At 42.2% G+C, this 24,277-nt stretch overlaps 1 pseudogene; it reads left to right on the forward strand.

Annotated features, from left to right (window-relative positions):
* The first annotated feature begins 18,685 nt into the window (after positions 1–18,685).
* LOC117075270 lies at positions 18,686–19,119 on the forward strand (annotated as a pseudogene).
* Positions 19,120–24,277: the final 5,158 nt, after the last annotated feature.

Below are 24,277 nucleotides of genomic sequence, written 5' to 3' on the forward strand. Positions count from 1 at the left end.
GTAATCTGCCTTTTCTATGAACTTTGCACCTCTGGCCATACCAGGTTTTGTTTCTGTGACTTTTCAGTCCAACCACAGATGTTGCTGTTACTCTTGCATATATAACCTATAAACATGCTGAAATAGCCCAAATTTAAAAAACTATATATAATGTAAGATTTCTTCCTGAAACATGGTAGACCTTGTCAGTCCCCTGCCCACCTTTGGGTCTGACTATTGTACTTATGCCAGCAACTTCCAAGTGCTGAAGATCTTCTGGCAACAGAAGCCTCTGCCCCTTTAGGGAGGCCAATCAGCAAATGAAGAGAATTAAGGTCTCTTGGGAAAAGCCCTGAACCAATGACTGGCAGAGTTGGGTTATAAACACCCCAACATCCTTCCCAGGTGGGATAACTCAGAAATACTTATTTTCACTGACTCTCAGAGTTCCATTGAACCACAGTGACAACTGGCTTCATAACTTGGTGGCCTTCCCTTCCCTTTTTCAGTTTCCCACATTCTTCTACTGGTATTTTCTGGAATCTCCTCCAAAATAAACTATTTACACTCAAATCCTTATCTCAAGGTCTGTTTGTGGGGAATCTGAATTAACACATAAGGGCTGAAATCAGGTGAGATATAGTATCCTAGATGCTTTTAGAGCTATCAAATACCAGAAGAGAAGGAGGCCTTAGGGATTGTTTATTCTTTTTTTTTTCTTTTCATTTGTTGATTTCATTACTTTCAACCCCTAGAAGCTAAGGAAGGGATTGTTTATTCTAATCAAGCCATATTGCTCAGTATGGGATGTTTGTAGGCCTGGCATGGTGGCTCATGCCAGTAATCCCAACACTTTGGGAGGCTGAAGCTTGAGGATCCCTTGAGGCTAAGAGTTTTGAGACCAGCCTGGGCAACACAGGGAGCCTTCTCTCTACAAAAATAAAGTAATTAATTCATTAAAATAAATAATGGGAGGTTTGTAAAGTGATTTTCTATAAACAGATGCTTATTTTTAGTGCACTTGCATTATAATAGGAAAAGTAATGTTTTGCCTATTAATTCAACAAGTATGTATGGGTGTGGGACTACTATGTAAGGTGTCCTGTTAGCCTCTAAAATGGATACAAAGATTAAGAAAATGACCTTGCCAGGCACAATGGCTCACACTTGTAATTCCAACACTGGGAGGCCAAGGTGGGCAGATCGCTTGAGCCCAGGAGTTCAAGACCAGCCTGAGCAACATGGCAAAACCCTGTCTCTACGAAATATACAAAAAGTAGTTGGCGTCATGTCGTGGCACAGTCAGATGTTGTAGTGAGCCAAGATCATGCCACTACACTTTAGCCTGGGTAACAGAGCCAGACCCTGCTACCCCCATCCCTTTCACGCAAAAAAATGACCTCTTATCCTAAAGGCATTCATAGGCTAGTGCTAGGGGAAAAAATTCTGCAAGGTAGAATATTCAGAGGTGCATGCAAAATGCTGTAGGTGTTTTAAGGAAGAAAAAAATTCTATGCAGCTAGAGAGAATCACAAAGAAGGTGGCATATAAATTTTAATTTCAATAGGTGTGATGAGAAGAAGGTCCTTTTGATGAGGGAAAGCAGTGGGTGTATTTAGGAAATGGTAAGCGTAGCCTCATTACTGGGGTGTTGGTTATGTACAAGGAAAAAGTGAAAAATAAAACCAGAAAGGCTTGAATACCAGACTAAGGAATTTGGTCTTAATTTGCTAGGTTTTGAAGGCCATCAGAGCTTACTTTTAAAACAGGCATTAGAGGCTGGGCATGGCAGCTCACACCTGTAATTCCAGCACTTTGGGAGGCCGAAGTGGGTGGATGAGTTGAGGCCAGGAGCTTGAGACCAGCCTGGCCAACATGGCGAAAACCCATCTCTACTAAAAATACAAAAATTAGCCAGGCGTGGTGGTGCACACCTGTAATCCCAGCTACTCAGGAGGCTGAGGCACAAGAATTGCTTGAAACCGGGAGGTGGAGGTTGTAGTGAGCCAAGATTGCGCCAGTGCATTCCAGCCTGGTGACAGAGCAAGACTCTGTTTCAAAAAAAAAAGAAGAAGGAGAAGGAGAAGGGAAGCATTAGAGGGCCTGGTGGAATAGAAGATAAAGGAAACTTGCAGAGACCTGTTAGAAGTTTCAAAAATAATAGAAGAAAAAGTGGGTATCAATGGAAAGCTTGAAATTCTCTCTTCTTTCCTGATTGAAAGAACTTAGACAACTCTCCTTAATTTGAATAGATATCTTCTGATATATTCTTCTGTATCAATATGGATTTTGGGATCTGTAACTAAGTTTGCTTAAAGCAGAGCACTGAACAATAATCAAGGCAATGATTTAAGAAATAAACCGGGCACAGTGTGTATGCCTATAGTCCTGACTACTCAGGAAGCTGCCGCAGGAGGATCGCTTAAGCCCAGGAACTTGAGTCCTGCCTGAGCAACATAGCAAGACCCTGTCTCTGAAAATAAATAATAATACATTTTAAAAATAAACAAATAAATAAGATTTAAAAAACAATAACACTTCAAGGAAAGAAAAAGGACCTTAAACACTTACACACTTCTGGTGAGAGCTGAAATTGGGTTAAACATTTAAAAGCAATATAGCAGGATGTAGCAGAGGCTTTAAAAACAAAAGCCTTTGTTTTTTAAAGGCTTTGGGATGGGTGCAGTGGCTCACACCTGTAATCTCAGCACTTTGGGTGGCTGAGGTTGGAGGATCACTTGAGTCCAGAAGTTAGAGACCAGCTTGAGCAACATAGGGAGACCCTGTCTCCACAAATAATAAAAAATTAGCCAGGTGTGTTGGTGCACACCTGTAGTCCCAGCTACTTGGGAAGCTGAGGTAGGAGAACTGCTTGAGCCCAGGAAGTTGAGGCTTCAGTGTGCTATGATTATGCCACAGCACTCAGCTTCAGCAACAAAGAACCTGTCTGAAACATACATACCCTTTGATTCAATAAAAGAAAACAATCACGCAGATAGTCCAAGAAGCATATTTAAGGGTGTTTTCACATTCTTACCTAATTAAAAAGGAAGAATATTTAAATTTTTTTTTAAAAAGCACTGGCCGGCTGGGCATGGTGGCTCATGCCTGTAATCCCAGCACTTTGGGAGGCCAAGGCGGGCGGATCACGAGGTCAGGAAATCGAGACCAGCCTGACCAACGTGGTGAAATCTTGTCTCTACTAAAAATACAAAAATTAGCCAGGTGTGGCTGCGCACGCCTGTAATCCCAGTTATTCAGGAGGCTGAGGCAGGAGAATTGCTTGAACCAGGGAGGCAGAGGTTGCAGTGAGTCGAGATCACATCACTGCACTTCAGCCTGGGTGACAGAGTGAGACTCTGTCTCAAAAAAAAAAAAAGCACTGGCCAAATACAGTATATTTACACAAGGGAATACTTTTCAGTATTAGTAATGATATAAATGCATATTAATTGCATTGAAAGTTCACCATACATTGTATCATCTTGGTTCATTGGTAAATATGTGTTAGGACAGCTTTTGCTTCTTTTTTTTTTCTTTTTTTTTTTTTTGAGACGGAGTCTCGCTCTGTCACCCGGGCTGGAGTGCAGTGGCCGGATCTCAGCTCACTGCAAGCTCCGCCTCCCGGGTTTACGCCATTCTCCTGCCTCAGCCTCCCGAGTAGCTGGAACTACAGGGGCCCGCCACCTCACCCGGCTAGTTTTTTGTATTTTTTAGAGTAGAGATGGGGTTTCACAGTGTTAGCCAGGATGGTCTCGATCTCCTGACCTCGTGATCTGCCCGTCTCGGCCTCCCAAAGTGCTGGGATTACAGGCTTGAGCCACTGCGCCCGTCCAGCTTTTGCTTCTTCGTGCAATCTTGCAATTGTGGGGACTTGGTTAATGAAACCTTGGATTGAAAAGACCTCTTTTAAGTCAAAGTAATCTACATATGAAACAATCCCTATCAAGATTCCAATGGCATTTTTTTGCAGAAATAAAATAATTCATATAAAATCTCAAGGAATCTCAAATAGCCAAAGCAATTAAAAAAAAAAAAAGAAGAGCTAGGTCAAAAGATTCAAACTTCATGATTTCAAAGCATGTTTCAAAGTTACGGTAATTAAAACAGTGTGGTGCTGACATAAGGATGACAAGTAGACCAGTGAAATAAGGCAACCAAGAAATAAATCCTCCCATAGGTGGCCAAATAATCTTTTTTTTTTTTTTTTTTTTTTTTTTTTTTTTTTTTTTTTTTTTTTTTTTTTTTTTTGAGACGGAGTCTCGCTCTGTCGCCCGGACTGGAGTGCAGTGGCCAGATCTCAGCTCACTGCAAGCTCTGCCTCCCGGGTTTACGCCATTCTCCTGCCTCAGCCTCCCGAGTAGCTGGGACTACAGGCGGCAGCCACCTCGCCCGGCTAGTTTTTTGTATTTTAGTAGAGACGGGGTTTCACCGTGTTAGCCAGGATGGTCTCGATCTCCTGACCTCGTGATCCGCCCGTCTCGGCCTCCCAAAGTGCTGGGATTACAGGCTTGAGCCACCGCGCCCGGCCCAGGTGGCCAAATAATCTTAAACAAGGGTGCCAAGAATACTCAATGGGGCAAAGACTCTCTTCAAATAGTGTTGTGAAAACTGAATCTTCACATGTCAAGGAATTTTGTTGGGGTTGGGTGCTATGTTTCATGCCTGTAATCCTAGTTCTTCATATGGCCAAGGTAGGAGGATTGCTTGAGGCCAAGAATTCAAGACTAGCTTGAGCAACATAGGGAGATCCCATCTCTCCCAAAAAAAAAAAAAAAAAAAAATAGCTGGGCATGGTGGCACACACCTGTAGTCTCAGCTATTTGAAAGGCTGAAGTGGGAGGACTGCTTGAGACTGGGAGGTCAAAGTGTCAGTAAGTGGTGATTGTGCTACTGCATTCCAGCCTATGTGACAGAATGAGACCTTGAAAAAAAAGACAGAAAGAGAGAGAGAGAGAGAGAGAATAGGATAGAGGAGAAGAGAAAAAAAAGAAAAGAAGAGAAGAGAAAAAGGACCTTATATTTAGGTCCTTACATTTAAGGATCTAAATATAAGACCTAAAACTAATGAACTCCTAGAAGAAAATGTGGGGGGAAAGCTTCATGACATTGGACTTGGCAATGATTTCTAGGATATAACACCAAAAGCACAAACAACAAAAGCAAAAATAGACAAATGGGACTACATCAAACTTAAAAACGTTTGTGTATCAAAGAACACAACAGAGTGAAAAAGGCAACCTACAGAATGGGAGAAAAAATTTGCAAATCATATATTTGATAAGGTGTGTTAAAGCAAACTAAATGTGGCCTGAGGAGGACTCTGTACTTCTATATTTGGGGTCTGGTAACCTAACTTAATAGGTGGATAAGATTGAAAACCTAACTTAGGAGTATGCACCTGTAACAATAGTTGAGTCTTGGCCAATCCCAGCAACCATACTTCAACCACTCATATACTGCTGAATGTTCAAACCATATTCAAATAAATCAAATGCTGAGCTGTAACCAATCCAGTTGTTTCTGTCCTTCACTTCTGATTTCTGTATGTCACTTCCCTTTCTTTGTCTATAAATTTGTTCTGACCACGAGGTATCCCTGAAGTCTCTCTGAATCTGCTGTGATCTGGGGGCTGCCCGATTTGCAAATTGTTTTTTTTTTTTTTTGAGACAGAGTCTCGCTCTGTCACCCAGGCTGGAGTGCAATGGCTGGATCTCAGCTCACTGCAAGCTCCGCCTCCCGGGTTTATGCCATTCTCCTGCCTCAGCCTCCCAAGTAGCTGGGACTACAGGCGCCCGCCACCTCGCCTGGTTAGTTTTTTTGTGTTTTTTTAGTAGAGACTGGGTTTCACCGTGTTAGCTAGGATGGTCTCGATCTCCTGACCTCATGATCCGCCCATCTCGGCCTCCCAAAGTGCTGGGATTACAGGCTTGAGCCACCGCGCCCGGCCCCAATTTGCAAATTGTTAATTGCTCAATTAAACTCCTTTAAATTTAATTTGGCTGAAGTTTTTATTTTAATAGGTGTTAATATCCAAAATATATAAAGTACTCCTATAATTCAACAACAAAAAGTGATATAACTCCATTACAGAATGAGCAAAGTACTATGGAAAGCAGTTTGGAGATTTCCCAAAAAACTTAGAACTACCATTTGACTCAGCAATCTCATTACTGGATATATACCCAAAGGAATATAAATCGTTCTGCCATAGACACATGCACATGTATGTTCATCGCAGCACTATTCACAATAGCAAAGACATGAAATCAACCTAAGTGTCCATCAGGGGTGGACTGGATAAAGAAAATGTGGTACACATATACCATGGAATACTATGGAGCTGTAAAAAAGAATGAGATTGGTGTGGCTGGCAAGATGGCCGAATAGGAATAGCTCTGGTCTGCAGCTCTCAGTGAGATCAACATAGAAGGTGGGTGATTTCTGCATTTCCAACTGAGGTACCCGGGTCATGTCATAGGGACTGTTTAGACAGTGGGCACAGCCCATGGAGGGTGAGCTGAAGTAGGGTGGGGAATCACCTTACCTGGGAAGTGCAAGGGGTCAGGGAACTCCCTCCCCTAGCCAAGGGAAGCTGTGAGGGACTGTGCCTTGAGGAATGGTGCATTCTGGCCCAGACACTACACTTCCGCATGGTCCTCACAACCCACAGTCCAGGATATTCCCTTGGGTGCTTATACCACCATGGCCCTGGTTTCAAGCAAAAAACTTGGCAGCCATTTGGGCAGACACTGAACTAGCTGCAGGAGTTGTTTTTTGTTTTTCCATACTCCCATAGCGCCTGGAACGCCAGTGAGACAGAACCATTTGCTTCCCTGGAAAGGGGGCTGAAGCCAGGGAACCAAGTGGTCTAGCTCAGCAGATCCCACCCCCACAGAGCCTAGCAAGCTAAGATCCACTGGCTTGAAATTCTGGCTGCCAGCATAGCAATCTGAAGTTGATCTGGGATGGTTAAGCTTGGTAGAGGGAGGGGAGTCCGCCATTACTGAGGCTTGAGTAGGCAGTTTTCCCTTCGCAGTGTAAACAAAGCCACTGGGAAGTTTGAAATGTTCATCGTAGCTAGCCAGACTAATAAAGAACTAATAAAGACTAATAAAGAAGAAAAGAGAGAAGAATCAAATAGACACAATGAAAAATGATAATGGGGACATCATCACTGATCCCACAGAAATACAAACTACCATTAGAGAATACTATAAACACCTCTTCATAAATAAACTAGAAAATCTAGAAGAAATGAATAAATTCCTGGACACATGCACCCTTCCAAGACTAAACCAGGAAGAAGTTGAATCCCTGAAGAGACCAATAACAAGTTCTGAAACTGAGGCAGTAATTAATAGCCTACCAACCAAAAAAAACTCCAGGACCAGATGGATTCACAGCCGAATTCTACCAAGGTACAAAGAGGAGCTGGTACCATTCCTTCTGAAATTATTCCAAACAATAGAAAAAGAAAGACTCCTCCCTAACTCATTTTACGAGGCCAGTATCATCCTCATACCAAAACCTGGCAGACACACAACAAAAAAAGAAAATTTCAGGCCAATATCCCTGATGAACATCGATGTGAAAATCCTCAATAAAATACTGGCAAACCAAATCCAACAGCACATCAAAAAGCTTATCCACCACGATCAAGTCAGCTTCATCCCTGGGCTGCAAGGCTGGTTCAACATACTCAAATCAATAAACGTAATCTATCACATAAACAGAACCAATGATAAAAACCATACAATTATCTCAATAGATGTAGAAAAGGCCTTCGATAGAATTCAACACCCCATCATGTTAAAAACTCTCAATAAATGAGGGATTGATGGAACATATCTCAAAATAATAAGAGCTATTTATGACAAACCCACAACTAATATCATACTGAATGGGCAAAAGCTGGAAGCATTCCCTTTGAAAACTGGCACAAGACAAGGATGCTCTCTCTCATCACTGCCATTCAACATAGTATGGGAAGTTCTGACCAAGGTAATTAGGCAAGAGAAAGAAATAAGATGTATTCAAATAGGAAGAGAGGAAGTCAAATTGACTCTGTTTGCAGATGACATGATTGTATATTTAGAAAACCCTATAGTGTCAGCCCCAAATCTCCTTAAGTTGATAAGCAACTTCAGCAAAGTCTCAGGATACAAAATCAATGTGCAAGCATTCTTATACACCAATAATAGACAAACAGTCAAATCATGAGTGAACTCCCATTCACAATTGCTACAAAGAGAATAAAATACCTAAGAATACAACTTACAAGGATGTGAAGGACCTCTTCAAGTAGAACTACAAACCACTGCTTAAGGAAATAAGAGAGGACACAAAGAAATGGAAAAAACATTCCATGCTTCATGGATAGGAAGAATCAATATCATGAAAATGGCCATACTGCCCAAAGTAATTTATAGATTCAATGCTATCCCCATCAAGCTACCATTCACTTTTTTCACAGAATTAGAAAAAGCTACTTTACAGTTCATATGGAACCAAAAAAGAGCCCACATTGCCAAGACAATCCTAAGCAAAAAGAACAAAGCTGGAGGCATCACGCTACCTGACTTCAAACTATACTACAAGGTTACAGTAACCAAAACAGCATGGTACTGGTACCAAAACAGAGATATAGACCAATGGAACAGAACAGAGGCCTCAGATATAACACCACACATCTACAACCATCTGATCTTTGACAAACCTGACAAAAATAACAATGGGGAAGGTATTCCCTGTTTAATAAATGATGTTGGGAAAACTGGCTAGCCATATGCAGAAAACTGAAACTGGACCCCTTCCTTACACCTTATACAAAAATTAATTCAAGATAGATTAAAGACTTAAATGTAACACCTAAAACCATAAAAACCCTAAAAGGAAACCTAGGCAATACCATTCAGTGTGGCTAACTAAGAATAGTTAGTTCAAAATCTGTGTGATTGAAGGCCATTAAAATACTTTTAAAAAGAGGACTGGGCACAGTGGCTCACACCTGTAATTCCAGCACTTTGGGAGGGTGAGGTGGGAGAATCACTTGAGGCCAGGAGTTCAAGACCAGCCTGGGCAACACAGAAAGACCCTGTCAAGAAAGAAGAGAAAAGAAGCATAGAAAGAAAAGAAAAGAAAGGAAGGAAATGGAAAAACATATAGGTGGTTATACACTGAAGTGTTAACTGTAGTTATCTCTAACTGGAGTCTTAAGATGATTGTATCTCTTTATTATATTTTAAACCAGATTTCCTAATTTGTCTGCAATTGTATATTATATAATGAGGAAATAATGAAGGTCAATGTAATAAAATTTAAGATTAAAAAATACTCAATAACAACAGGGAAGCCTTACTCTCTTAAATAAACAAAAGATGTGCTGGCCAATTATGCTCCTTTGTAGCACATTACACTGATTCCATGTACAATATAGCCAAAACATTTCTATGAACAATGGATAGATTATATTAGGTTTGACTCATTTCACCTATGCCAGGCCACTTTTGCACAATACTTAGAGAAAATGCCAAGTTGTTGTTCAAATATTATTCAAAAGGAAGGAAGCAGTTCCCCCAACTACTAGGAAATAAGTATTGAGCCATTTGGCAAATCTTTTTCTTGGTTGTAAGGTGTTATTTATATAGAGAAGTATTTGAATATACCTACTTTTTTAGGGAAAGGAGAATTTCTAACTGTTATTACTTTATTTTAAATAAAGGAGAGCTGCGGATATAACTATAATAATTTAACAAATTAACATTTGTTAGTCTATTTAATGCACTAATACACATTGTGACTCTGAGAAATTAAAGTGGGAATGGAGTGCAGTATGTTGGTTTTTCCAAACTCATTTGTTCCTAGTATCCTAGCATCCCTTTCCCTCCCAGGACCACTGTTTCAAGGAGCATATTTTGGGAAACATTGCTTTAGAGAGTTTAGGAAGGAGTTGTTCGCATACTGAGGGGTATGCTTACTTATTACAGGATACTCTAGTACTTATTACAGGATACTGCATACTTGAGGGGGTATTCTTTAAGACCGTTTTTTTTTTTTTTTTGGAGACAGGTTCTCGCTCTGTCGCCCAGGCTGGAGTACAGTGGGCAATCTCGAAATCTTGGCCCACTGCAACCTCCACCTCCTGGGCTCAAGTGATTCTTCTGCCTCAGCCTCCCGAGTAGCTGGGATTGCAGACATGTGCTACCACGCCCGGCTAATTTTTGTATTTTTAGTAGAGACGGGGTTTCACCATGTTGGCCAGGCTGGTCTGGAACTTCTGACCTCAGATGATCCGCCTGCCTTGGCCTCCCAAAGTGCTAGGATTACATGTGTAAACCACCGTGCCCGGCTGGGTATTCTTACTTATTACAGGATTTATCCATATCCAGCCATTGCATATTGTTTTTGAGCCAGATCTAAATTAATTAAACTATGGATTTTTCAAATATCAAACCTTACATTTTTTTGAAAAAACAAAATTTGATAGTGATGATTTATCCTTTTATGTATTGTGAGATTTGGTTCGTTAAAATTGTGTTCAGAATTTTTACATTTTGGCTGGGTGCAGTGGCTCACACCGGTAATCTTAGCACTTTGGAGGGCTGAGGTGTGAGGAATGCTTGAGTCCAGGAGTTCGAGATCAGCCTGGGCAACATAATGAGACTCTCATCTCTGAAAACTAAATAAAATAAACGAGAAGGGGCCGGGCGTGGTGGCTCACGCCTGTAATCCCATCATTTTGGAAGGCCAAGGCGGGTGGATCACCTGAAGTCAGGAGTTCAAGACCAGCCTGGCCAACATGGTGAAATCCTGTCTCTACTAAAAATACAAAAATTAGCTGGACATGGTGGCAGGTGCCTGCAATCCCAGCTACTCAGGAGGCTGAGGCAGGAGAACTGTTTGAACCCAGGAGGTGGAGGTTGCAGTGAGCTGAGATGGCGCCACTGCCCTCCAGCCTGGGCGACAGAGTAAGACTCCGTCTCAAAAAAATAAAAAAATAAAAAAAAATAAAACAAGAATTTTTACATTTTATTCTCATAGGAGAGATTGGCCTTTAATTTTCTATTCTTGTAATATGTTGTCAGGTTTTGGCATTAAAGTTATACTGGTCTCATAACTTGAGTTGTGAAATGTTTCATCTTCTCTCTGGTAGAGTCTGTATAATCTTGGCATTAACTCTCCTTTGAATGTTTGGTCAAATTCACTGGCAAAAGTGGGGCCTGGAATTTTATTTTGTTGTATTTTATTTCACTGGAAACTTTTCCATTTTGGAGTTCATTTCTGTAAAAGGAGTCAGACTCCATTCAGCATGAGGGGCAAAACCCCAGTCTTGCCAGCAATAAATGGTGCACTTAGTTGGGTACAAATAGGAAAAATGCATAGCTCTGCCAGCTTAAGAATGAGATTTTGTTCAAAGCAAGTGGTGGGGCATACCACTGTAGAGACACCAGTGGTTGCACATCAGAGATGCAGATTCTGCCATTTAAATCCGGACAGCTTATTAGAGGGGAAAACCCAACAACCATTAAAAATAGAAAACAGAATTCAGAGTTGCTGCAATATATCACCTAAAATGTTCAGTTTTTTACCAGAAATTACTAGACATGCAAAAACCAGGAAAGTATGATCCATATACAGGGGGAAAAAAGCACTTAGTAAAACTGACTCTGAGTGGGCCCAGGTTTTAGTTTTTACAGGCAAACACTTCAAAGCAGCTATTATAAGTGTGTTCAAATAATTTTTTTTTTTTTGAGACAGAGACTCACTCTGTCACCCAGGCTGGAGTGCAGTGATGCGATCTCGGCTCACTGCAACATGTGCCTCCTGGGTTCTGGCAATTCTTTTGCTTCAGCCTCCCAAGTAGCTAGATTACAGGCACATGCCACCACGCCTGGCTGATTTTTGTATTTTTAGCAGAGACAGGGTTTCGCCATGTTAGCCAGGCTGGTCTGGAACTCCTGACCTCAAGTGATCTACCTGCCTTGGCCTCCCAAAGAGCTGGGATTATAGGCATGAGCCATGGGACCTGGCTGTTCAATTAATTTTTAAAATGCTAACAATAAATCAACAAAAAGGAAATCTAAATAGGGACATAGTATTAAAAAAACAAAAACAAAAATGAAGGTGAGGTGTGGTGGCTCACGCCTGTAATCCTGGCACTTTGGGAGGCCGAGGCAAGCGGATCACGAGGTCAGGAGTTAGAGACCAGCCTGACCAACATGGTGAAACCCCATCTCTACCAAAAATACAAAAATTAGCCGGGCATGCTGGGGAGTGCCTGTAATCCCAGCTACACAGGAAACTGAAGCAGGAGAATCACTTGAGCCCGGGAGGTGGAGGTTGCAGTGAGCCAAGATCGTGCCACTGCACTCCAGCCTGGGTGACAGAGCAAGACTCCATCTCAAAAAAAAAAAAAAAAAAAAAAAAAAAAAAAAGAAAGAAAAAACACAAACCAAATGGAAATTCTATAGCTGAAAAGTACAATAACTCACATGACAAATTCATACACTGAGGTCAACAGCAAATCTGAGTTGACAGAAGAAAGAATTACTGAATTTGAAGATAGACTAATAGAAATTATCCAATCCAAAAAAAAGAGAGACCAAAAAAAAATTGAAGGAAAACTACAGCCTTGAAGACCATGGAGTCAAGCATTTCAGCTTATGTATAATAATAATAATATCAGAAGAAGAGACAGAAAAGAGTAGAAAAAATATCTGAAGAAATAATGGCTGAAAATTTCTCAATTTAATGAAGAACGTTAATTTACATATACAAAAAGCTTGATGAAACTTGAATAGAATAAACAAAAAAGAACCCCACCTAGACATATCATAGTCAAATTTCTGAAAGCCAAAGACAAAGAGAAAAATCTCTCTCTGTCTTTTTTTTTTTTTTCTTTTTTTTTTTTTTTTTTTGAGGCGGAGTCTCGCTCTGTCGCCCGGACTGGAGTGCAGTGGCCGGATCTCAGCTCACTGCAAGCTCCGCCTCCCGGGTTTACGCTATTCTCCTGCCTCAGCCTCCCGAGTAGCTGGGACTACAGGCGCCCGCCGCCTCGCCGGGCTAGTTGTTGTATTTTTAGTAGAGACGGGGTTTCACCGTGTTCGCCAGGATGGTCTCGATCTCCTGACCTCGTGATCCGCCCGTCTCGGCCTCCCAAAGTGCTGGGATTACAGGCTTGAGCCACCGCGCCCGGCCTTTTTTTTTTTTCAAGACAGAGTCTTGCTCTGTTGCCCAGGCTGGAATGCAGTGGTACAGTCTTGGCTCACTGCAACCTCCACCTCCCAGGTTCAAGCGATTTTCCTGCCTCAGCCACCTGAGTAGCTGGGACTACAGGTGCACGCCACCATGCTGGGCTAATTTTTATATTTTTAGTAGAGACAGGGTTTTGACATGTTGGTCAGACTGGTCTTGAACTTCTGGCCTCAGGTGATCCACCCGCCTCAGCCTCCCAAAGTGCTGGGATTATAAGTGTGAGCCACCGCACCCGGCCAAAGAGAAAAACCTCTTAAAAGCAGCAAGAGAGGCCGGGCGCGGTGGCTCAAGCCTGTAATCCCAGCACTTTGGGAGGCCGAGACGGGCGGATCACGAGGTCAGGAGATCGAGACCATACTGGCTAACACGGTGAAACCCCATCTCTACTAAAAATACAAAAACTAGCCGGGCGAAGTGGCGGGCGCCTGTAGTCCCAGCTACTCGGGAGGCTGAGGCAGGAGAATGGCGTGAACCCGGGAGGCGGAGCTTGCAGTGAGCTGAGATCCGGCCACTGCACTCCAGTCCGGGCGACAGAGCGAGACTCCGCCTCAAAAAAAAAAAAAAAAAAAAAAAAAAAAAGCAGCAAGAGAAAAATGACTCATCACATTTAGGGAAATGATACAGTTAATAGCCAACTTCTCATTAGAAGCAATGGAGGCCCGAAAGACATAGTCAAAGTGCTGGAAAACAAAACAAAATGAAACGAAACAATCTTTCAACCAAGAATTATATATCCAACAAAACCATTTTTTTTAAAAAACTGAGAGAATATGTTGCTAGCAGACCAGTATACTGCTAACCGATCATAGATTGTGAAACTATATAAAAAAGCAAGATGGCTGGGCACTGTTCTAAACCATAGCACCGATAAGATTTTAAGGACCTTCTTTTCAGGCTGGGCAAGGTGGCTCACACCTGTAATCCCAGCACTTTGGGAGGCCAAGGCGGGTGGATCACCTGAGGTCAGGAGTTCGAGACCAGCCTGGCCAACATGGTGAAACCCTGTCTCTACTGAAAATACAAAGTTAGCCGGGTGTGGTGGCACATGCCTAAATTCCAGCTACTTGGGAGGCTAAGGTGGGAGAATCGCTTGAACTTGGGAGGCGGAGGTTACAGTGAGCTGAGATCACGCCATTGCACTCCAGCCTGGGCAACAAGAGCAAAACTCTGTCTTAAAAAAAAAAAGCAAGATTCAATTATATACTGTCCACCAAAAGACATACTTTAGAGTTGTAGGCATACATAGGTTAAAATTAAAAGACAGAAAATAATATACTATGTACACAGTAATCATAAGAAACCTGGAGTGGCTATTTTAATATCAGACAAAACTGGCTTTAGGACATATTAGAGACAAATAAGGACATTTCATTGTTAGAGACAAATAGAGACATTTCATAATAAAAAAGGATCAATATATAAAAATAACAATTATAAATATATATGTACCTAACAAGCCCCAAAATACATGAAGCAAAAAACCTGACATGATTGAAAAGAAAAATAGACAATCCACTTTACCCTCAGCATCTGGTGGCCAGGAGTGCCTCAAAGACCTTCACTTACAAGGAACAACATAATTGACCAAAAGCCCAGCTAGTGTATTCTGAGATCAACTGCTTCATTTGCTTGCTGGCCATGCTTCCCCTAGGCTACTATCAGCCAATGACTGCATATAGCTGGAATGCTAAGGCAGCCTCATTCCCGGGAGATATGGGGCTCTTAGGATTATCAAGAACTTTGACTCCAGGACAACAGCTTTGCTGAAACTTTCTTATTCTGCATAGTAGTCTAGGATGCTTCTACCCGACCTTGCTTCTCTCTCTCCTTCATTCAGATTTAGGCTTGTATTGTAGTTTGATGACTTCTCCAGTTCCTTCTCTAATTTTTCTCATAATCATCTCCCCTAATAAAATCTTTGTATACTTAATGCTATCTTGGTGTCTGTTTCTTAAAACGTCCAGACTAACACAAATGGTTCCAGGAGTCAGCTAAGAAAATAGGCAGTAAGATGGGGATTTGGCTCACTTAGGACTAGCTCACCTACTGCCTAGCAAATGAAAAGGATGCTGTTGTGGTTGTGAAGTGGGGCATGGTACAAGGTTGAGGCTCAGAGGCTAAAGATTTCACTAGTGGTAATGTGGGAAAATGCATCCCTAGAGGGGAATGCTGATGGAAGAGAATGCTGTAGCAGGAGCAATATGTCAGGCCTTTCAAAAATATGAAGAAACAATGCTTTCAAGTACAGTGGAGTTGGAGTTGGCTGGTTGCTGCTAAGTTGTAGTGATACAATTACATAAGGATAATGAGAGACTGAGGACACTTAACAATAATCAGCCGACATGGTGGCTCACCCTGTAATCCCAGCACGTTGGGAGGCTGAAGCAGGCATATCACTTGAGATCAGGAGTTTGAAATCAGCCTGGCCAACATGGTGAAACTCTGTCTCTGCTGAAAACACACACAAAAAAATGAGCCAGGCATCATGGCACGTGCCTGTAATCCCAGCTACTCAGGAGGCTGAGGCAGGAGAATCGCTTGAACCCAGGAGGTGGAGAATGCAGTAAGCCAAGATCATGCCATTGCACTCCAGCCTGGGAGACACAGGGAGACTCCATCTCAAACAAACAAACAAACAAACAACCAATCAGTTAATGATTAAGTGTGAGATTCAGGACCGGTGTGGTAGCTTACAAAGAGGCCCTTATCTCTTCCAGTAGAAGGGCAAGCACATTTGAGCAGCAGGCTGAAGACTTAATATGTAGAGTCTTAGAGCTCCATAGTTTTTGCATTGCTCAGTCAAAGCAGTAGTGAAGATCAAGGCTTGGTGATAAAAACCTGAGATCCTAAGATGTGGGTGAGAAGGCTTTGAAGAGTCTGGCCTCTGCAACCACTGTGTCCCTGGACCCTCTGAGTTTACAGAGGTACCTTATCTTTCTTAAAAAGAGCTAGCCCTTTGGCTGTGCTGGAAATAGGTGCCCTCCTCTGATGCTGCCCTTACCCCCACCTCCACTCCTGCCTACCAGGCTGACAACTGGGGCTGTGCTGGGCCTGATAAGGGAGAAAAGAGACTACGTACTTTAAAAAATGGCAAGGGCTGGGCACGGTGACTCAAGCCTGTAATCCCAGCACTTTAGGAGGCCAAGGCAGGCAGATCACGAGGTCAGGAGATCGAGACCATCCTGGCTAACACAACGAAACCCCGTCTCTACTAAAAATACAAAAAATTAGCCAGGCATGGTAGCATGCGTCTGTAGTCCCAGCTACTCAGGAGGCTGAGGCAGGAGAATCACTTGAACCCGGGAGACGGAGGTTGCAGCGAGCCAAGATTGCACCACTGCACTCCAGCCTGGGAGACAGAGGGAGACTCTATCTAAAAAAAAAAAAAAAAAAAAAAAAAAAAAAGCAAGACTTAGCAGGAGTCAGGGGATTATTCCTGGGATTAGCATTTGAGGATGTTTAATCAAGGATGTCAGAATGGAAGACTGGATAAGCAAGAATTCACTGATGTGGGGGTACTTTCTCAGGACAAAAGATTTAATAGTCTACCAGGATCTCCGGGAGATGGAGCAAAGTTGCTGCAAGGATTTAAGAAGCCTGGAAAAAACAATGGCCAAATCTCAGGGAAATGGAAATACCTGCCTTGCCCTGCCAAACCTCAGAAGAAGGTGGGCATGCCGAAACTGATATGTAAGGCAAGAAGACCAGCCAGATAATTATGTTCCATTGGAAGGCCTAAAGGACACACTGCTAAAGCCATCAGGAATAGGTTGGAAGAGAGGTAGGTACCACTGATCCTAAGAAATTTCGTGGTGGGCCGGGCGCGGTGGCTCAAGCCTGTAATCCCAGCACTTTGGGAGGCCGAGACGGGCGGATCACGAGGTCAGGAGATCGAGACCATCCTGGCTAACACGGTGAAACTCCGTCTCTACTAAAAAATACAAAAAAGAAAACTAGCCGGGCGAGGCGGCGGGCGCCTGTAGTCCCAGCTACTCGGGAGGCTGAGGCAGGAGAATGGCGTAAACCCGGGAGGCGGAGCTTGCAGTGAGCTGAGATCCGGCCACTGCACTCCAGCCTGGGCGACAGAGCGAAACTCCGTCTCAAAAAAAAAAAAAAAAAAAGAAATTTCGTGGTCCTCTCCTCTGCAGGCCAGGGCTGATCTAAGAGAAGAGGTCAGTGTTGGGTTTATTAACTTCCATTGAAATGATGGGTCTCAAAGTAGTAGAAGTATGTGTCTTAAGGAATGGAATGGCAAAATAAGGTTTTTTGTTGTTGATGATGATAATTTCATTAAATCAGGTAATTTGTTACACATTCTGAAAGTTGAATTAAAAATGAAATCTGGAAAGAAAAATAGGAATAATCTTTAGAGGAATTGTTCAAGTTTTGACTAGAGCTGATTATTTATTATTATTTTAAAATAAGGGGTTATTTTATTCTATTGTATTCTTATTACAATTTAATGTCATATTGATTTTATATTTTCTTGTATTCTACTTCATAAACTTCCAGTTTGGGGCTAGGAAAAATGCTGCTGAATGATGTCCTAGAGCTTTTATTTAGATGTTAATCAAGATGATTATGTTCTCTTGGCTAACATTGGTTAATAGCTTAACATTTAAAATGCTATATCCCTTTAAACATTTTTTGGCCGGGCGCGGTGGCTCAAGCCTGTAATCCCAGCACTTTGGGAGGCCGAGACGGGCGGATCACGAGGTCAGGAGATCGAGACCATCCTGGCTAATACAGTGAAACCCTGTCTCTACTTAAAAATACAAAAAAAAAAACTAGCCGGGCGACGAGGCGGGCGCCTGTAGTCCCAGCTACTCGGGAGGCTGAGGCAGGAGAATGGCATAAACCCGGGAGGCGGAGCTTGCAGTGAGCTGAGATCCGGCCACTGCACTCCAGCCTGGGTGGCAGAGCGAGACTCCGTCTCAAAAAAAAAAAAAAAAAAAAACATTTTTTATCCCTTTAACCTCTTTTCTATCTTAAGATACAAAATACATGTGTATATTTACAGATATAGATACACACCTATATACACATTTACATGTGTACAAAATATGTATGTATGCATATGTGTGTGTGTGTATATATATACACAGCACTTTGGGAGGAAATATATATACGTTTATATATATATATCTACACACACACACACACGCGCACACACACACACAGTGCATAGGCCAGGCATAGTGGCTCACACCTGTGATCCCTGAGCTTTGGGAGGATCACTTGAGGCCAGGAGTTCAAAACCAGCCTGGGCAACATAGTGAAACCCTGTCTGTACAAAAAATAAAAAAATTACTGAGCATGGTGGTGCATGCCTGTAGTCCTAGCTACTCGGGAGTCTGAGGCAGGAGGATTGCTTGGGGCCAGGAGTTTGAGATTACAGTGAGCTATGATCATACCACTGCACTTCAGTCTGGGTGACAGAGCAGCCAAAATGAAGTTCAATCCCTTTGTGACTTCTGACCGAAGCACAAATCGCAAAAGGCATTTCAATGCACCTTCCCACATTCACAGGAAGATTATGTCTTCCCCTCTTTCCAAAGAGCTGAGACAGAAGTACAACGTGTGATTCATGCCCATCCAAAAGGATGATGAAGTTCAGGTTGTATGAGGACACTAGAAAGGTCAGCAAATTGGTAAAGTAGTCCAGGTTTACAGGAAGAAATACGTCATCTACACTGAATGGGTGCAGTGAGAAAAGGCTAATGGCACAACTGTCCACATAGGCATTCACCCCATAAAGGTTATCACTAGACTAAACTTGACAAAGACCGCGAAAAGATCCTTGAACGGAAAGCCAAATCTCCCCAAGTAGGAAAGGAAAAGGGCAAATATCAGGAAGAAACAACTGATAAGATGCAGGAATGAAGTAATCTTATATACAAGTTTTGATTAAAACTTGAAACAGACAAAAAAAGATATCGGCTGGGTACAGTGGCTAACATCCATAATCTCAGCACTCTGGCAGGCTAAAGTGGACAGATTGCTAGAGTCTAGGGGTTCGAGGTTGGCCTGGGCAACACAGCAAAACCCTGTCTCTATAAAAAATACAAAAATCAGCCCCGTGTGGTGGCACGCAAATGTAGTCCCAGCCACTTGCGACACTGAGGTAGGAGGATCGCTTGAGCCCAGGAGGCAGAGGTTGCAGTGAGCTGACATTTTACTGCTGCACCCCTGCCTGGGTGACATAGCACGACCCTGTCTCAAAAAAAAAAAAAAAAGTGTGTGTGTGTGTATATATATATATACACACACATATAGATATGTAATGTAGATGTAGATATATAAAATGTAGATACATATAAATATATATGTAATGTAGATATATACATAGATGTAGATACAGATACACACATAATTTTTAAATCTTATTTCTCTAGTTCTGATGACCTAACCAGCTGAAGATCTTGCAAACTCTCTCAGGAGAGGTATCCAGGGCTCAAATCAGTCTCTTCCACCACCCTGAAAGGAGAACTTGCTTAACTGACTCTCTCTCTTCAGTTCAAGGCCTCTCCAGTTACACCAGGGTTTCTTAATCAAGGATCTTTGGAGTTCTTCATGAATGGGTTTCCTGTGATCTCTGAACCCTTTCGAGTTATCCTCAACATTCTATTTGTGTGTGCATACACAGTGTTTTCCTGGGGAGTCTGTTGCTTTTGTTTGCTTCTCAGTGTCTCTGACTAAAAATATTTCTGAAACACTAGCATTCATCACTTGAAGCCTTAGGCCTCCTTGCCACCAGGAACAGCTATAATTTCATTCTGAAGGAAAACCGAACTAATCTTCTCTCCTAATGACCTGGGGAGAGTTCGCTTCAAGACACCAAAGTAACTTTTAGTAACATACCATGAACACTGAGCAAAAACTAATCCACCTAATCTCATTTGGCTTCCAACATCACTTGGTACCTCAGCGCATCATCTTGAGGAAAGTCAAACCTGCCATTCTTCGCCACCAGTTCAAATACAAGCCACTAGACTAAATGTAACTACTTCTCTGACATTGACGCTATCAGCAGTACCATCCTCTGCTTCTCCTCTTTACAATCAGCGGAGCTCTGAGACTAGGATGAGGCAATGTAGGTATGAAGTAGCTGCTCCTTTTCCACCCTGCACTTGTACTTGCTCAACCCAAGAGTCGGTGCCTCCTCACTTTTTGCACTCTAGGCACATCCCTTGTCTCACCCAAATCCCAGCTCTGTATCACTAACTATAATGCATCCATTATGTTCTGATGGAAACAGCATCAGCCACATGAGGAGGGAAGAGGTACTAGTAGATTATCTGCAGAGACAGTAACCTAAGAACTAATTAGGGAAAATGAAGGAAGTCATTGCAGAAAAGTGGGATAGCAATGATTTAGTCTGGTGACAGGAAAAGAAGGATCAGATATGGGTCTACGTGAACAGGATGAAGCCAAACAGCTTAGAACATGGTGAATAAAACATGGATTCTGGGGCCTGCTCTTATCAGGTGCTGGTAACTGGCTGGGCAAGACAACAGAACTCTTGACTTTATCTCAGCCTATTTTCAAAGAATCACATTATAAAGTGTCCTGGTATGGGGAAGGGAGAGAAAAATCAGAAAATCTCTATAGAACTAAAATCTGTATGTTAATTTTTTCAATTCTGTGAAGGCTTTTTCTTTTTTTTTTTTTTTTTTTGAGACGGAGTCTCGCTTTGTCGCCCAGGCTGGAGTGCAGTGGCACGGTCTCGGCTCACTGCCAGCTCCGCCTCCCGGGTTTACGCCATTCTCCTGCCTCAGCCTCCGAGTAGCTGGGACTACAGGCGTGCACCACCACGCCCGGCTAATTTTTTTGTATTTTTAGTAGAGACGGGGTTTCACCGTGTTAGCCAGGATGGTCTCGATCTCCTGACCTCGTGATCCGCCCGCCTCGGCCTCCCAAAGTGCTGGGATTACAGGCGTGAGCCACCGCGCCCGGCATGTGAAGGCTTTTTCTTATGAGATTTCTGAAGTTGGGCCAACTAAAATTTAAGGGCCCTTGAATGACTGTTATCTTTGCTGAGAGAGGGTGTATGTTAAATTCCACCAAATTAATAACCTACATTTGCATAATGTCTTACAGGTTACTACGTTCTCTGACGCTGTCTTTTTAAATCTCAGTCATTTCTCTTCGCTTTTGCCCATTTCTGTTCCCATTTCTTAAAACTCTTTCTTCTAGCCTGGTTGACACTGATTTTGTTTTTTAAAAACAGCTTTATTAAGATATAATTCACATATCATGCAATTCACCAATTTAAATTGTACAATTCAATGGTTTTTACTATATTCAAAGTTGTACAACCATCATGACAATTTTAAAACATTTCCTTCACCCTGAAAGAAATCTTGGACCCATTAGCAGTCTCTCTCCATTTCCCCCACTAACCTCCCTAGCCATGGGCAACCACAAATCTACATTGGAGGGGGCCCATTCTGGACATTAATTTTTAATTTTTATTCAAAAGTGCCCTTGTAATCTCAGCACTTTGGGAGGCCAAGGCGGGAGGATCACTTGAGACCAGGAGTTCGGGACCAGCGTGGGCAACATGGCAAAACTCCATCTCTACAAAAAATACAAAAATTAGTCGGGCATGGTGGTGCGCATCTGTAGTCCCAGCTCCTTGGGAGGCTGAGGTGGGAGGATCACTTGGGCCTGGGGAGGTCAAGGCTGCAAGTGAGCTATGATCATGCCACTGCATTCCAGTCTGGGTAACAGAGTGAGACCCTGTTTCAAAAAGGAAAAAAAAAAAAAGTGCCCTTGGGGATTAGGAAGACTTATTTTTGGAATTCCTGACCTCTACATGGGGGACATGTGTGATAAATCAGAGAGCTATGACAGAAATAGGGGGGGAAAGGGAAATAGTATTTATTTAACAACTACTATGTACTAATGTATATCATTACTTTCATAGCCATCCTATGAGCGAGGTATCATTCAGCAGTTGAAGAAGCTAAGGTTTATAGAAATTATGTAACCTGGCCTGGTGTGGTGGCTCATGCCTATAATCCCAGCACTTTGGGAAGCCGAGGCGGGCAGATAGCTTGAGTTCAGGAGTTCAAGACTGGCCAGGGCAACATGGTGAAACCCCATCTCTACCAAAAGTACAAAAATCAGCCAGGCGTGCCGGCTGGTGCCTGTCGTCCCAGCTACTTTGGGGGCTGAGGCGTGAGGACTGCTTGAGCCCAGGAGGCGGAGGTTGCAGTAAGCCAAAATAGCACCACTGCACTATAGCCTGGGCAACAGAGTAACTCTGTCTCAAAAAAAAAAAAAAGAAAAGAAAAGAAAAAATAATTATGTAACCTGTCAAAGGTTATAAAGTTAGTAACAAAGCAAGATTATAAATCTTTGTTTTCTGACTAAAACGTATTCATCTTCTTTGCACCAGAACAGTGGTTCTCGAAATTTGGTGGGCATGAGAATCACCTGGAAGGCTTAGAAAACACAGAATGTGGAGCTCCACACACAGAATTTCTGATTTACTAATTCTGGGGTGGTGCTTAAGCGTTTGCATTCCCAGATGCTGCTGCTGCTGGTCTGACACTGCACTATGTTGTGCTGCCTAACAGTACCTGAGAATGAATTGATTAAGGTCACAGAGCTGGATGTGACTGATTAAGGTTAGAGAGCTTTAACATCAACTAGCCGTCTTTTCATAACAGTGCTTATGATCTGACAAAGCAATTGCTGATTGATGAAAGGTGGAAAGTAATTAGAAAGGTAATACAGAGAACGAAAATGCTTCAGATACATGATGAAGTGTGATAACATCTATTTTTCTGGCTGGGGAATGAGATAAAAAAACAGAGAATTGATCATGGTGCATGAAGCACCTAGAGTTAGAACAACACTTCAGTTGGGTGCAAAATGTAACATTCCTTGTCTAGTTCAGAACTATGGCTACTTAAGGGGAGAAGGCAGGCAGACAAAGGACTGTCAACAGCAATGTCTCTTATTGTTCTTTGGCTACAGCTGCACTTGCATACTCATGCTGATTTCATCCCCAAATGTTAACTAGGCCAGAACTTGATCAGACTGAAATCTGTAAAAGAAAAAAAAAAAATCATCACAGATACCAAGAAAATGTATTTCCTTGGATCTGTTCTAACTCTGAATTTTGTCAAAAAATTCGATTTTTTTTTAAGTAGGAGGGGAAGGAGGACAGCTCAAAATCACTTAATTCAGAATCTGCAGTGTAATTGTTATGGTAGGCTCAAATGTGATTTGAACATTCCTAGCTATGGGATTTGGTGACCAAGCTCCCAAGAGAGGATGACACAGCACAGGGAATAGCACAGGCAGCCTGCCTTGCTTTGTAGGGGGCAGAGACGTGAAAGTCCTTGTTGAGGTCACTGGAGCTGAGAGTACTCTTCATAATTTAAATGGACACGGGTAATTTCCTTATATGTAGGCAAGCCAGCCCCAGGGATAGGAAACAGAAAGAAAAACAGGGAGTACAGAGTACAGATGGCTGCCCTCTGCTAATTAGGCCTTACCTTTATATAGAATGCTTTTGATTTTTTCAGACACTTTCATGTATATTAACTCATGCACAGAGGTCAAATATTATAGTTATTAAAGAAAGTGCGGAGAAGTATGGAGAATTAACTCAGTTAATGAATTAGCTCAACTACGCAATAGATGTATCTAATACTAGGATTAGATGGGGACAGTCACTCTGGAATGCCAGGAAAATGAAACATTCAGAAATAAGTGTAGTAACCACATTAATGCTATCAAGGGAACAAGCCTTTCCTTCCAAAGTGACAGAAATGAAGTTTACTTGTTGGTGTCTTCTTACTTCATATTCATTCATTTGTTCATTCATTTACCATGTATTAAATGCTTCCCACTTGCTTGTCATTCTGCTCAGTGGGCCTGGGAGATGCAGAAATGTGACATTATCTTTTTTCATTTATTGAGGCACTACAAGGTGCCAGAAACTGTTCTAGGTGTTAGGGCTATAGTTATATATATATACACATATATATAAATGTATAAGCCAGTGTGGAGTTAAGTCAATTAA

The sequence above is a fragment of the Trachypithecus francoisi genome, unplaced genomic scaffold (genome assembly GCF_009764315.1).
Source record: "Trachypithecus francoisi isolate TF-2019V2 unplaced genomic scaffold, Tfra_2.0 Lachesis_group5, whole genome shotgun sequence".
Lineage (NCBI taxonomy): Eukaryota > Metazoa > Chordata > Mammalia > Primates > Cercopithecidae > Trachypithecus > Trachypithecus francoisi.